We start from the raw sequence: 15,183 nt of genomic DNA, 5'->3' as shown, positions 1-15,183 counted from the left end.
ATTCAATAATTTTATTAAAGCGATTTCAGAACAGGTTATGAGTAAGCAAATTATTTTGAATGTAATACTCGTGTTCTTATCTTTTAATTAACGTTATTCTGTCCAATAACCTAGATTAATTAACATTGAGGTTTCAGTTAACATGGCAACCTTTCGATCGAAAAGCATTTAAAATTAACAAGTCTTGAAAGAAAAAGTTCCAACCGTTTTTTTTAACGTTCGAAATACAATAAATTTCTACCCATTTTGTCACATGACACATTCTCAGCTCGGTCAAGTACAGTTTCCGAATCAGACACAGCTGGATCTGGCGATGCTTGTTTGAAGCGGGTTTGCCTGAGTCTCGTGTTTAACCACACAGGAGTAAAGCACGTGCGAGTTACACTCTGAGGCTGGCAGAGTCAGATAACTGCTCACACTGGATGTGTTGTCGGTCTCCTGCTGCATCCTACTGGTCTCAACACCATTCCCTCTCACACTGCCATCTACAGTACACTCATTCTCCGCAGCGCCCAGGTTAAAGCCGTTCACCAACCATACCAGGATCGCCCTGTTCTTCGCTGCGATTTGATCCGATGAAGGCGGAAGGACGGTCACCGAGAGTGCCCGCGGATCTGTTTTTACATAAAGACATTTTGCGTCAGTCCAAGTAAAATCCATGTAAACTCCCTGCCGACTCACAATCAGCCGTCTCACACTATCGTGCTAAGTCAATGCCTACACAATGCGCGCTCACACTGCTTCTATAGAATATTTAAGATTACATTTATGCCTAAACAAGGGTTGGCGCTAAAAGATAATGTGCGAGTTTGGTTCCAGCATAAAAAGTGAATACATTATGGCCCAGATTTTGCTGTAGATATAATTGTGAGGCTAATCAGAGTCATCGTTATGTCCGCGAACATCGGACAGCAACTTCTTGTGAGCGCACATGCGGAATTTGCGGAAAGCAAGTTGTTGTTCAAGATGCGACGCTCCTTCAAAAACTTCCCAAAAACCGCATCCCGCTCTCTCCCTCCCCATTCATGATACATTGTACTGCGTGAAATTGTTGTACTGAACTCATAGATAGAAAGTAAACTGCTATGGAAAAGTTAGGGCTTGTCCATTCCGATATAAGGATTCCCTTAACAGCACTGTAAGTCTTAATTACTGTCAAACAATCTCTCTGGCACTGACAATTAACGTTTACTAGTGATGGCGTCTCATTTCTTCCGATTTTAATTATACTTGGAGATTTACAAGTAATTTTTTAACATTTTGTTTCTGTCCCTTTTACCTTCTCTCTCTCCAATCGTTCTTGCCCTCGCTTTATTTGCATTCTGTACCTGATTTGGCATATATATGCTCAACACTATTAAATAGCGCAATCGCTTCTTTGAGTCGCAATCTGCCTTCTCTGATTACTGGATCCTGCATAGAAATAACTCAGCTCAGATTTCAACAGCCATTGAAAAACCTCACCGGGTACGATAGCATAATGGTTATGTAACTGGACCAGTTATCCTGTGGCTAATGATCCAGCGACATGAGTTCAAATCGCACCTACGCGGCTGGGGAATTTCAATTCAGTTGATTAAATAAATCTGGAATGAAACGTTAATATTGGTAACGGGTACAATGAAACTAGCAGATTGCTAGCAGATTAGTGAACCTATCTGCGCTATCTGGTTCACTAATGCCCTTTAGAGTAGGAAATCTGCCGCCCTTACCTGGTGTAGCCAAGACGTGACTCTAGACCCGCAGCAATGTGGCTGAATCTTAACTGCCCACAAAACCGCTACGGAAGCACCTTCACCTTTTCGACTGCATCGTTTCAAGAAGGCGGCTCATCACCACTTTCCGAAGTGCCATTAAGGATGGGCAATAAATGTTGGCCTTGCCAGCAATGCCCACATCCCCTGACAGAATAAAAAAACAGCAAAGGAGCCTTTGGTCTTTAGCACGCATGTGCCAGGCACAAGACATTAATCTAACACTGTGAATAGTTCAAGCAAAATAAAAATAATTTAACAGCTGATCACGTTAAGTTTTCCCATCGGATATTGCAGAACAGATGAGGGAATAAATGATACGCCATTCTAAGTATAAACCCGCATACACTTCAGCAGAGATTGCTGAACGCAGTTCAGTTTTTCTGCCTTATGTCTGAGGGCGCACCGCAATTGTCAATGCGCAATAAATGAGTGCTTCGCTTTGTCCGTTGCAGTGCCATTCATTACTTGCGTTCAGTTTAAATCAGCATACCGACTGAACATTAGTTGTACTTTAGAGCCGTTATATTCAGTGCAACAATAGTTCAAGGCAAAACACTAATAGGGAGCTGAGAACGTAGCGCATTGGAGGCTAGATTTACCACTAATTTTGACCATCTATTGGGCGTCCTGAAGAGCGAATTGATGCGGTGCAATATCCCTCGACGCCCATCCTCTCAGGTATCTGCGGCAAGTGGTTATCATTCATTTGTGCCAATACGCGGTGCGTTTCGGCAAGGTATTTCTTGGGGACGGAATACACAACTACTAAGCTCGCTCCAGTAACGAACGGAAATCCACACTGTGTGTTTTCCAGCGAGGTCACTCGATTGCGATAGGATTAGAGGTCCTTACTGGCTTCCCCGCATTATGACACAAAGATTCTGAAGCGACTTGCCATTGTACATAAGAACATAAGAACATAAAAAATAGGAGCAGGAGTAGGCAATGCAGCCCCTCGAGCCTGCTCCGCCATTTTATACGATAATAGCTGCTCCAACCATAGATTAAGTTCCACTTTCCTGCCAGCTCCCCAAAACCCCTTACTCCCTTGTTAAGAAACTGTCTACCTCTGTCTTAAATTTATTCAATGTCCCGGCATCCACAGCTTTTTGAGGCATCGAATTCCACAGATTTACAACCCTCTGAGAGAAGAAATTCCTCCTCATCTCAGTTTTATATGGGCAGCCCCTCATTTTAAGATTATGTCCCTAGCTCTAGTCTCCCCTATCAGTGGATACATCCTCTCTGCATCCACCTTGTCAAGCCCCCTCATAATCTTACACGTTTCATAGAAACATAGACACATAGAAAAATAGGTGCAGAAGTAGGCCATTCGGCCCTTCTAGCCTGCACCGCCATTCAATGAGTTCATGGCTGAACATGCAACTTCAGTACCCCATTCCTGCTTTCTCGCCATACCCCTTGAACCCCTGGTAGTAAGGACTTCATCGAACTCCTTTTTGAATATATTTAATGAATTGGCCTCAACAACTTTCTGTGCGAGAGAATTCCACAGGTTCACCACTCTCTGGGGGAAGACGTTTCTCCTCATCTCGGTCCTAAATGGTTTACCCCTTATCCTTCGACTGTGTCCCCTGGTTCTGGACTTCCACAACATTGGGAACATTCTTCCTGCATCTAACCTGTCTAAACCCATCAGAATTTTAAACGTTTCTATGAGGTCCACTCTCATTTTTCTGAACTCCAGTGAATACAAGCCCAGTTGATCCAGTCTTTCTTGATAGGTCAGTCCCGCCATCCCGGGAATCAGTCTGGTGAACCTTCGCTGCACTCCCTCAATAGCAAGAATGTCCTTCCTCAGGTTAGGAGACCAAAACTGTACACAATACTCCAGGTGTGGCCTCACCAAGGCCCTGTACAACTGTAGCAACACCTCCCTGCCCCTGTACTCAAATCCCCTCGCGATGAAGGCCAACATGACATTTGCTTTCTTAACCGCCTGCTGTACCTGCATGCCAACCTTCAATGACTGATGTACCATGACATCCAGGTCTCATTGCACCTCCCCTTTTCCTAATCTGTCACCATTCAGATAATAGTCTGTCTCTCTGTTTTTACCACCAAAGTGGATAACCTCACATTTATCCACATTATACTTCATCTGCCATTCATTTGTCCACTCACCTAACCTATCCAAGTCGCTCTGCAGCCTCATAGCATCCTCCTCACAGCTCACACTGCCACCCAACTTAGTGTCATCCGCAAATTTGGAGATACTACATTTAATCCCCTCGTCTAAATCATTAATGTACAGTGTAAACAGCTGGGGCCCCAGCACAGAACCTTGTGGTACCCCACTAGTCACTGCCTGCCATTCTGAAAAATCCCCATTTACTCCTAGTCTTTGCTTCCTGTCTGACAACCAGTTCTCAATCCATGTCAGCACACTACCCCCAATCCCATGTGCTTTAATTTTGCACATTAATCTCTTGTGTGGGACCTTGTCGAAAGCCTTCTGAAAGTCCAAATATACCACATCAACTGGTTCTCCCTTGTCCACTCTACTGGAAACATCCTCAAAAAATTCCAGAAGATTTGTAAAGCATGATTTCCCTTTCACAAATCCATGCTGACTTGGACCTATCATGTCACCTCTTTCCAAATGCGCTGCTATGACATCCTTAATAATTGATTCCATCATTTTACCCACTACCGATGTCAGGCTGACTGGTCTATAATTCCCTGTTTTCTCTCTCCCTTCTTTTTTAAAAAGTGGGGTTACATTGGCTACCCTCCACTCGATAGGAACTGATCCAGAGTCAATGGAATGTTGGAAAATGACTGTCAATGCATCCGCTATTTCCAAGGCCACCTCCTTAAGTACTCTGGGATGCAGTCCATCAGGCCCTGGGGATTTATCGGCCTTCAATCCCATCAATTTCCTCAACACAATTTCCCGACTAATAAGGATTTCCCTCAGTTCCTCCTCCTTACTAGACCCTCTGACCCCTTTTATATCCGGAAGGTTGTTAGTGTCCTCCTTAGTGAATACTGAACAAAAGTACTTGTTCAATTGGTCCGCCATTTCTTTGTTCCCCGTTATGGCTTCCCCTAATTCTGACTGCAGGGGACCTACGTTTGTCTTTACTAACCTTTTTCTCTTTATATATCTATAGACATGTTTGCAATCCGTCTTAATGTTCCCTGCAAGCTTCTTCTCGTACTCCATTTTCCCTGCCTAATCAAACCCTTTGTCCTCCTCTGCTGAGTTCTAAATTTCTCCCAGTCCCCGGGTTCACCGCTATTTTTGGCCAATTTGTATGTCACTTCCTTGGCTTTAATACTATCCCTGATTTCCCTTGATAGCCATGGTTGCGCCACTTCCCTTTTTTATTTTTTACGCCAGACAGGAATGTACAATTGTTGTACTTCATCCATGTGGTCTCTAAATGTCTGCCATTGCCCATCCACAGTCAACCCCTTAAGTATCATTCGCCAATCTATCCTAGCCAATTCACGCCTCATACCTTCAAAGTTAGCCTTCTTTAAGTTCTGGACCATGGTCTCTGAATTAAGTGTTTTATTCTCCATCCTAATGCAGGTTCCACCATATTATGGTCACTCTTCCCCAAGGGGCCTCGCACAAAGAGATTGCTAATTAATCCCCTCTCATTACACAACACCCAGTCTAAGATGGCCTCCCCCCTCGTTGGTTCCTCGACATATTGGTCTAGAAAACCATCCCTTATGCACTCCAGGAAATTCTCCTCCACCGTATTGCTTCCAGTTTGGTTAGCCCAATCTATGTGCATATTAAAGTCACCCATTATAACTGCTGCACCTTTATTGCATGCACCCCTAATTTCATGTTTGATGCCCTCCCCAACATCATTACTACTGTTTGGAGGTCTGTACACAACTTCCACTAACGTTTTTTGCCCTTTGGTGTTCTGCAGCTCTACCCATATAGATTCCACATCATCCAAGCTAATGTCCTTCCTAACTATTACATTAATCTCCTCCTTAACCAGCAATGCTACCCCACCTCCTTTTCCTTTTATTCTATCCTTCCTGAATGTTGAATATCCCTGGATGTTGAGTTCCCAGCCCTGATCATCCTGGAGCCACGTCTCTGTAATCCCAATCACATCATATTTGTTAACATCTATTTGCATAGCTAATTCATCCACCTTATTACGGATACTCCTTGCATTAAGACACAAAGACTTCAGGATTGTTTTCTTAACACCCTTTGTCCTTTTAGAATTTTGCTGTACAGTGGCCCTTTTTGTTCTTTGCCTTGGGTTTCTCTGCCCTCCACTTTTCCTCATCTCCTTTCTGTCTTTTGCTTTTGTCTCCTTTTTGTTTCCCTCTGTCTCCTTGCATTGGTTCCCATCCCCCTGCCATATCAGTTTAACTCCTCCCCAACAGCAGTAGCAAACACTCCCCCTAGGACATTGGTTCCAGTCCTGCCCAGGTGCAGACCGTCCTGTTTGTACTGGTCCCAACTCCCCCAGAACCGGTTCCAATGCCCCAGGAATTTGAATCCCTCCCTGCTGCACCACTGCTCAAGCCACGTATTCATCTGCGCTATCCTACGATTCCTACTCTGACTCGAACATGGCACTGGTAGCAATCCCGAGATTACTACTTTTGAGGTCCTACTTTTTAATTTAGCTCCTAGCTCCTTAAATTCGTTTCGTAGGACCTCATCCCTTTTTTTACCTATGTCGTTGGTACCAATGTGCACCACGACAACTGGCTGTTCTCCCTCCCTTTTTAGAATGCCCTGCACCCGCTCCAAGACATCCTTGACCCTTGCACCAAGGAGGCAACATACCATCCTGGAGTCTCGGTTGCGGCCGCAGAAACGCCTGAATTGAATCCCCTATCACTATCGCTCTCCCACTCTTTTTCTTGCCCTCCTGTACAACAGAGCCAGCCACGGTGCCATGAACTTGGCTGCTGCTGCCCTCCCCTGATGAGTCATCCCCCCCAACAGTACCCAATGCAGTGTATCTGTTTTGCAGGGGGATGACCACAGGGGACCCCTGCACTACCTTCCTTGCACTGCTCTTCCTGCTGGTCTGCCATTCCCTATCTGGCTGTGGACCCTTTCCCTGCGGTACGACCAACTCGCTACACGTGCTACTCACGTCATTCTCTGCATCGTGGATGCTCCAGAGTGAATCCACCCTCAGCTCCAACTCCGCAACGCAGTCCGTCAGGAGCTGGAGGCGGATACACTTCCCGCACATGTAGTCGTCAGGAACACTGGTGTCGTCCCTGAGTTCCCACATGGTACAGGAGGAGCATAACACGTGACCGAGCTGTCCTGCCATGACTTAACCCTTAGATAAGCAACAACAATGCTACAGGTTTTGATAAGATCACCTCTCATTCTTCTGAATTCCAATGAGTAGAGGCACAACCTCCTCAACCTTTCCTCATAAATATCCCCCTCATCTCCGGAATCAACCTAGTGAACCTTCTCTGAACTGCCTCCAAAGCAAGTCTATCCATTTGTAAATATGGAAACAAAAACTGCATGCAGTATTCCACGTGAGGCCTCACCAATACCCTGTATAACTGTAGCAAGACTGCCCTGCTTTTATATTCAATCCCCTTTGCAATAAAGGGCAATATTCCATTGGCCTTCCTGATCACTTGCTATACCTGCATACTATCCTTTTGTGTTCCATGCGCAAGTGCCCCCAGGTCCCGTGTTACTGCGGCACTTTGCAATTTTTCTTTATTTAGGTAATAACTTGTTCTTTGATTTTTTTTCTGCCAAAGTGAATGACCTCACACTTTCCAACATTATACTCCATCTGCCAATCTTTTCCCCACTCACTTAGCCTGTCTATGTCCTTTTGCAGATTTTTTTGTGTCCTCCTCACACATTGATTTTCCTCCCATCTTTGTATCATCAGCAAACTAGGCTATGATACACTCTGTATTGTAGCTGAGATAAAGTAGCTCCGCGCAAAACAAAACTCGCCCCGAACTCATTAATCTGAACACCTTCTGAAATTGGAAGACTCAGTTCTACCCTGGGTAGCGGGCTAGCATTGTACCATATAAATTGATAGCACGGTTTAGTTGTTGAAAGCAAATTGAAATTGCTTCAAAATAAAATGCCACATTTGCAGTATTTTGCTCTTAGCCTGCAACACATTGAATTATGTAGCAGAAATGTTTTTACTCACTGCTAACATTCAGCTTGGTCCCTTTACCGAAGATGTACCGGTCGCTGTGCCACTTAACACAGTAATAATCCGCGGCTCCTCCGCTTCAACTTTACTGATACTTAAAGTTGCCGTGTTGCCTGTTGTCCAGCCAGAAAACCGATCTGGAACACCCGAGGCTCTGTTCGTGCTATTTCCAGCAGAGTGATAAAACGAGGAGCATTTCCAAATTTCTGCTGGTTCCAATATATGTTGCTGCTTCCTAAGTTGGCGCTAGACAAGGTGCTACTTATTTGGACGGTTCCTCCGAGAGAAGTTGATGTCGAAAGCGGTTGATTTAATGTAACCTGCGCGTTTGAATCTGAAAGAAACGGTCTTAAAAATAGCATTTCAGGTGTACTCTGATTAAATATTGAAACGTAGTGAGCATTAACTCACTGGAAACATCACCCAAATATTCTTAACAAATGCGCCTTTACAGTAATTAAACGTTTGAAAATACTCACATGTCAGGCACAGTATGAGCACATTGACAACATGGACCTAATCAGACATTGTGAAGCGTTCAATGAGGCTCCCAATCCTGACAGATATTTGACAAGATCGGTTAACTATCTGAATCTCGAGCTGTTTTTTTTACCAAACTTCTCACCAAGAAGGCGGTACCGAGTTATGTGTAAGAATGCAAATTAGTCTTTTCATATCAGCCAATTAGCGCCTCTGAGATGCAAAGATTATCTCAAATTCTGTTCGACTGTCAGAAAATACAAGGCAGGAAATATTTATTTTGGTGCAAGAATTAGTACTCTCGCATGGCACACTCTATAAATACTTAGAATTAATTTAGCTGGTAAATGGGAATGGAGTCATAAAAACAGGGAGCACAGAAAGAGGCCATTCAGCCCCTCGTGCCTGTGCAGGCTCTTTGAAGGAGTTTTCCATTTACTCGTCCCCCAGCCTCTTTACCCACACACTGCAATGTTTTCCCTTTCAATCGAATTCCCTCCAAAGTTACTATTGATTCTGTTTGCACCAAAGGATCACATTATCACTTTCCATGGCTGTTAATCGATCCCCAGTAGCCTGACACACGGCGAGTCCTCTGCTGCTCCGATTTTTGTGACTCTTCCATTTGTCCCTCTTACTTCTCTGCCTCCCAGCCTCTAGCTATATGTTTCTATCTATATTCCTCTCTGCTCCTTGATCGCTCTGCTGCTACCTTAGAACTTTGTGGGTTTCAAGCCCTATTCCAGGACTTGATCACTTAATCTAGACTAATGTTTCAGTGTAGTAGTGAGGGACTGCTGAATTATCAGAGATTAAATAAGGTCAGCCTGCCTGTTCACCTAAACTTCAAAATCTTATAGCATTTTTTAACAGAGATCAGAAAGCTTTTCAGATGTTATTCCTTCAAAAACATCATAAAACGAATTAGCTGGATATTCATCTCATTGCTATTCACGGGATTCTGCTGTGCCCAGGTGTCATAAAGCAGCGACTAAACTTACACAAATGTCCGGACAACCTGAACAGGTGCTTTGCAAATGCAAGTCTTTATTTTCTTTCTCCACCACTGCGCGCTCTCTTTCCCCGATACCTCCGTTGTTTGGTCCCCACAGCCTTTCCATTTCTTCATCCCATCTCACTACCCTGTATGTGTCTATCTCGTCTCTGCTTCACTCGCACTCCTCCCACACGCACATCTCTCGGTCCTCTTCGGTGTCATGTTTTTTGTTTCACTTCACCCATGATGGGCACGGCATATGTTAGAGTTGGAGGGTACTATACTTACATTTTGATTTCATGAAATCATTCTTTTCTTTTAACTTTAATTAGTAATTAGCTGTGGTGTCGGCCACCTTTGCGTTGGGGTCTCTGAATGTTGCAAAAGTTTCAACGGGATTCAGTGGCTGTTCTTTCTGAAGTTCTTTCTCCAGTATGCTCACAATATCTGAATAGGTGGTATGTAAGTGCAAGTCTTCCTTTTCATTCTGCTACATTGCGCGCTCTTTCCCTAATATATCCGTTGGTTTGTTCCCAGAGCCCTCTCCTTTTCTTCATCCCTTCTCACTATCGTGTATGTGTCTCTCGTCTCTGCTTCCCTCGCACTCCTCCCAGACACACATCTCTCTGTCCTCTCCGGTCTGATTTTTTTCTCATCCCTTCGCTCTTGATGGGACGGTTAATGTTATATTTTGATTTCATGAAACCATTTTTTAACTTTAATTAGTAACTAGCTGCGGTACAGGCCACATTTGCGTTAGGGCCTCTGAATGTTGCTAAAGTATCAACGGGATCCCGTGGCTCTCCTTTCTGGAGTTCTTTCTCAAGTTGCTCACAACAACTCGTATGAGTTGCATGGATTGCGTGGGTTGTCATGGTGGGCGATCACACTGTTGAGGATATCGGGCTTTCATGTATCCATCCAGCTGCCCTTCAATCTGGTATCAGTGCAATTACCTTTGACAGTGTGAACAATGGCTTCAGATAAAAGGAAATACATGTATTTAAGACATATGAGAATGGGAAACGACAGATTAAAGACCAATTAGCCTAACTTATGTTATCTCGAAATTATTACCGTCTATAATTAAGGACCGAGTGTCTTAACACCTTGAACATTTTCAGCAGACTAGAGAGAGTCAGGATTGATTTGTAAAGGGTAGGTCACGCAGAAGGAACATTATTCCATTTTTTGAAGAGGTGACTAAAGTAGTGGACAGGGCAACATCTCTTGATATTTATATGGATTTCCAGAAAGCATATCATAAAGTCCATCACATGAGACTATTAGCTAAAGGGGAAGCTCGTGGAATTAAATGCAATTTATTGGCCTGGTTAGGAAATTGGCTGAGCGGCAGGAGACAGAGAGTATGGATAATGGGCAGGTACTCTAATTAGCAGGATGGGGCGATTGCTATTCCGCAAGGATCTGTGTTGGGGCTTCAAATATTCACAGTATTTATTAACCACTTAGGTAATAACATAGAAAGCCACATGTTCAAGTTTGCATGTATCTGCCCACAAAGATAGGCAGTTTAGATGGAAGTATAATATTACAGTTATATATTAATAGATTAAGTGACTAGGAAAATCTATGGCAAATGGATTTCAATGTAGGCAAATGTGATGTTATCCACCTTGGACCCAAACAGGATTGAACAGGGTACTTTCCAAATGGTGTAAATCTAGAAACAGTGGAGTTACAAAGAGACTTTGGAGTCCATGTACATAGATCATTAAGATTTCATAATCAAAAGGCTAATGGAATTCTGGCCTTTATATTTAGAGGAATAGAATACAATGGGGTAGAAGTTATGCTACAGCTATATAAACCCTGGTTACTGTGAGCACTTCTAAGCCACACACGAAAAGAAGGATATATTGGCCTCGATTTACCAGAATTATACCTGAACCGCAATGGTTAATTTAAGAGGAGAGATTAAACAAACTAAGGTTGTATTCCTTGGCATTTAGAAGGTTAATGGGTGATTTGATCGAAGTTTTCAAGCTATTAAGAGGCACTGATAGGGTAGATAGAGAAAAACTATTTCCACTGCTTGGTGGGTCTAGGACTTGGGGGCATAGTCTAAAAATTAAAGCCATGCCCTTTAGGAGTGAAGTTAGGAAACACTTCACATGGAAAGAGTGGCAGACGTTTGGTGTTTTCTTCCGCAAACGACAATTGATAGTAGGTCAATTATTAATTTTAATTCGGAGATTGATAGATTTTTGTTAACCAAAGTTATTAAAGGATATGGGGCAATGGCAGGTTATATGGACCTCAGACACAGATGAACCATTATCTCATTGAATGACAAAACAGGCTCGAGTGGCCGACAAACAACTCCTGTTCCTATGTTCCTATGTAATTTTGGACAATCTTAATACAATGGAGTGATGCTACCCATGAAAAGCGTTGGCCGTTCGGGAATTTTGTCAAACAATAAATATTCGATTGACTTGTCAGTATTAATCGCAACACCAGTAGTGAAGCACATGAAGAAGGAATCATGTTCCACCCAATCCTGTTTGTCATCTTCAGTGATGAATTGCCAGGTACGCAAATGTATGGAGGCTGCATTGATGGCTCAGACACGACAGACAGTGAGCAGCAAGATCCCAGAATCACTCCATACATGCGTTGGGTTGGCTGCTTTGAGTTAGCACAGAGGCAGGACCACGGTTAGGTTCCAAGCTTGTGGCTCTTGGTCATCATCCAGCATTTCATTCTGAAGTGCCAATGCCAGTGTTTTGAGGGATTGGCTGCGATGTGATGCCCATTGCGATCCAATCGACCCAGCAACTTCTCTTATTACGGTCATTTTGTTAATCGCGGCTACTCGGTTGAGGTAACTCTGAGCGAACGGAGTGAGCCTTGTGAACACAGTAAAAGGGGGACGAGGATCCTTCCATATCTGACATGTATATATTGATGAAAATTGCCTGCAATATCCTTCGTAGATTCAACCTGGAAGTTAGACCCAAATATTCGCCCATTCTGTCGATGTCAAATTACGTTCAAATGTCATGCCAATCTCATTAGATTAACATGAATACGTGTAATTGTCGAGCTTGGTTTTAATGTAATTGGAACTAAAGCAACGAGTCTCACGGTGCCAGGTTAGAATACTACAATAGTGGGGGAACAAGAATATTTTTCTTCAGACCAGGCTGGAGAGTACAACATAATTAGCACATAGCTCTGTCATAAAGATTTGAAATTAATTAACTTAAATTGCTCCTAATTTTCCCGAACTGTCCCATTCTCACAGATGACTGAATCACAGGAGAAACCTACCAGAGAAAGGGCTTTCACTTTTACTGGCCGAGACCTGCAGTCCCTCCTGGGCGAGAACACTCCTTAGACCCCAGAAATCCCAGTCCTTACATGCAATTGAAAGTTTGGCGTGCATGGAGGTGACAAAGGTACTGAGTGCCACAACCATAGTGCCCAGAAAAGTGGAACAGAGCTACAAGGAATTCAATTACCTTACCAGAGCCTGGAAGCTAAGACACTCTCCATGCTCTACTTTCCTTGCTCGTAAGTCTAACCTTTCTCTCTTGCCTTTGTAGGGCAAGAATATGCATCACACCCAGGGAGAGGACAAAGAGTAGCGTGGGGTGTCATAACCCTGTGTTCTCTGACCACCCCACCCCCACAAATAGAAGGATGTGGAGCTGAGGGCTTCCGTACCACTGTGGCTGCGTTGGACACCAATGTGGGTGAGGGAGTGAGTCCAGAACGAGTTGAGTGCGTGCGTGCGTGCTTGTTATTTCTCAGTGCTCAAGGGAACGACAACAGTCCCGATTTCCCCAAGCTCCTTAAGAATTGGTTAATTTCAAATATTCGCCCATTTTGACGACGGCTTATCGACCTGAAACGTTAATTCTGTTTTTCTCTCCACAGATGCTGTCTGACCCGCTGAGATTTCCATTATGTTCTGTTTTTATTCCCCCAACCCCCCTCCCGCCCCCCCCCCCCCCCGTCACATTCAAGGGGCATTTCAGGACTGGGAAGGACAACCAATCTAACATTCTATGTTCAGCCAGTGGTCGGCCAAGACGCCGGAATGCAGTGTTTGAGGATCTAACGGACAAGGAGGAGATTGAGGAGGAGAAGATGTAGGGTGACTCAGAGCAAGTCACAAAGTCAGCTGATGTCTTTCTTTGTACAGTGCAGTTGCCACACAGTCAGCACCCAAGATATCGCCTGGAATGCCAGTCGAGGCCTAGGCACTCTCTGGGCGGGGTGCTTGCGATAGCTGTGTTGTATCCGCTTGTGGTATATCACTCTCCGCGCCGCCAATCTCTGGTCATCGTCTTCCTCTATTATTTTAAAAAGCAGAGGTCAGAGATAGGAAAAGAGGCATTTGTTATTTCTACACTCGAGTGTAAAATGGCTTTCCGTGGTAATAGAACAGAATATCTTGAATGGTTCCTGGAGGAGCTGATTTGTGCCTTCTTCAGCCTCTGAAGCTGCAAATCTTGTATCAATTTGAAGAGATCATGCGATGAAAGGGATTTGCAAGCAACTCACATTTGTCACTTAGGGGCGGGACCACAGGGATCGGCAAATAGTCGTAAAGGATGAAGGCGATTTGGTACGTTATACAGATGAGTTATACTAACTTATGCCTAAAATTCCCCAATTATTTTAGGCCGCGTATTTATTTAGCACCCTAATTGCGCCTCTATTGGAGTTTAAGGTGTGATGGAAAATGGTGCGTTACAATGGTACTGAGAGAATAACTTAATTAGAATCTCAAACAAATCTGTTGCGTGCTTTTGTCTTTGTTCTATAAGGGTTGCAAGCGTTTTGTACTGAAAGTTCATCTGATTGGTACTGTGATCTCTGAGGTGTAAATGAACTAACGAATATGTATGGAAAGGTTGATGGAAGAGCGAAAGGTTCTGAAAACCTCGCTCCAATTCTTTCCACTACCTATATTTCACAGCAACATATATTTTGCAGGATCTTCCTGCTTGAAGGAACATTTATCTCGTGCTCATAAATATAATGACACGTTTCGTCTTACGGACCAATCTGTCAACGTAACATATTTTAAATGAGCACCTCTGCAACAGAAACTTTTTTGTGGTATGTATTGGTAACTTCTTTCTCAGTTATGCTGTGTAACAGCGCCACCCTCTGGAACAGACGTGTAACGACCATTTCTGTTTGCGATCATTGCAGAATTTCGGATCATTTCCAAAAACTGTTTTCACATTTGCTTCCGTTTTTTTTTTCCACGTAACAAATCGAATCGTTAGTTCTGAAAACTAAAGTACCATTTTTTAAATCAACGCTGAATATATTATTGCGATATTGAATTATAATTCAACTAACTGTACAGCATTGTTAGAAACGGAGTTAACTTTTTTCATGATGCCATTATGCTATTGTTATTGCTCTCAGAGTAGTCCTTGTATTACAAATTATGGCAAATTATTAAATAAGGGTATTATTGAGTAGATTTAAGATTCTTCAAACCAAGGCGGGTTAGGATGTAGAGCAGCCAAGATTTCATTGAATGGCGGATCAGGCTCGATGCGCTGAATATACTATTTCTGTTCCCATGTGCTTAATATACTCGAGTTGAAACAATTTCCTTTACCAGTCAGTTCAATTTCTAGTTTTATTGAGTGTATATTAATAGTTCAGTACATAATCCAACAATACGGTAGTGATATACATTATTAGAAATTCTGTATTTAACTTTAAGCAGGTGCAATGTGCTATCTGTAAGAGAGAGGGAGCTACACAAGAGGCAGCT

General features: G+C 43.3%; 1 pseudogene; it reads right to left on the bottom strand.

The window, feature by feature from the left end:
- Positions 1-291: 291 nt before the first annotated feature.
- Positions 292-12,855, bottom strand: LOC139269225 (immunoglobulin lambda-1 light chain-like; annotated as a pseudogene).
- Between the last annotated feature and the right edge of the window lie 2,328 nt (positions 12,856-15,183).

The sequence above is a fragment of the Pristiophorus japonicus genome, chromosome 8, assembly GCF_044704955.1.
Source record: "Pristiophorus japonicus isolate sPriJap1 chromosome 8, sPriJap1.hap1, whole genome shotgun sequence".
NCBI classification, from domain to species: domain Eukaryota; kingdom Metazoa; phylum Chordata; class Chondrichthyes; family Pristiophoridae; genus Pristiophorus; species Pristiophorus japonicus.
This window is presented reverse-complemented; position numbering and strand designations above follow the sequence as displayed.